The sequence below is a fragment of the Archocentrus centrarchus genome, unplaced genomic scaffold (assembly GCF_007364275.1).
Source record: "Archocentrus centrarchus isolate MPI-CPG fArcCen1 unplaced genomic scaffold, fArcCen1 scaffold_160_ctg1, whole genome shotgun sequence".
NCBI lineage: Eukaryota > Metazoa > Chordata > Actinopteri > Cichliformes > Cichlidae > Archocentrus > Archocentrus centrarchus.
In genome coordinates, this window is record NW_022060205.1 from 1 (window position 1) to 752 (window position 752).

A 752-nucleotide genomic window follows, 5' to 3' on the forward strand; every position below is an offset into this window, starting at 1 on the left:
TATATATATATATATATATATATATTTATATATCTATATATTATATATTATATCTATCTCTCTATTCTCTATATCTCCTCTATTATATATCTCTATCTATCTCTCTCCTCTCTCTCTCTCTCTCTCTCTCTCTCTCTCTCTACTCTCTCTCTCCTCTCTCCTCTTCTTCTCTCCTCCTCTCTCCTCTTCTCTTCTCTCTCCTCTATCTATCTCTCTCTCTCTCTCTCCTTCTCTCTCTATTCTCTCTCTCTCCTCTCTCTCTCTCTCTCTCCTCTCTCTTCTCTCTCTCTCCTCTCTCTTCTCTCTCTCTCTCTCTCTCTCTCTCCCTCTCTCTCTTAATCTCTCTCTCTCCCTCCCCCCCCCCCCTCGCCCCCCCCCCCGCCTCTTGCTGTGTGTTTCCATTCCTCTTTTCTCCCCCGCGTCTCGCTCCCCTTCCCTCTCACCCTTCAGACTGATCAACACGTTTAAAATGTGAAATAGTGAAATAGTGAAATAACTGTCAATAACATCTGAGCCCCTGAAAAATGGGGGGAAAATGGCCTTAATGGTTAAATCTTTGTTACACCAATCAACTGAAAGCACTAAGTGTGGACTGTAGTTATTTAAATGATGAGTAGAGACCTAAATTGTAAAACACTTAAAAAAAAAAAGAAAAAAAAAACCAGACCTAACTGTAGGTGTTTGTATGGGTTTACTTTCACTTATGTTTACACTGTACAACTTTCTTACAGTATAATAATGATAGTATCTCT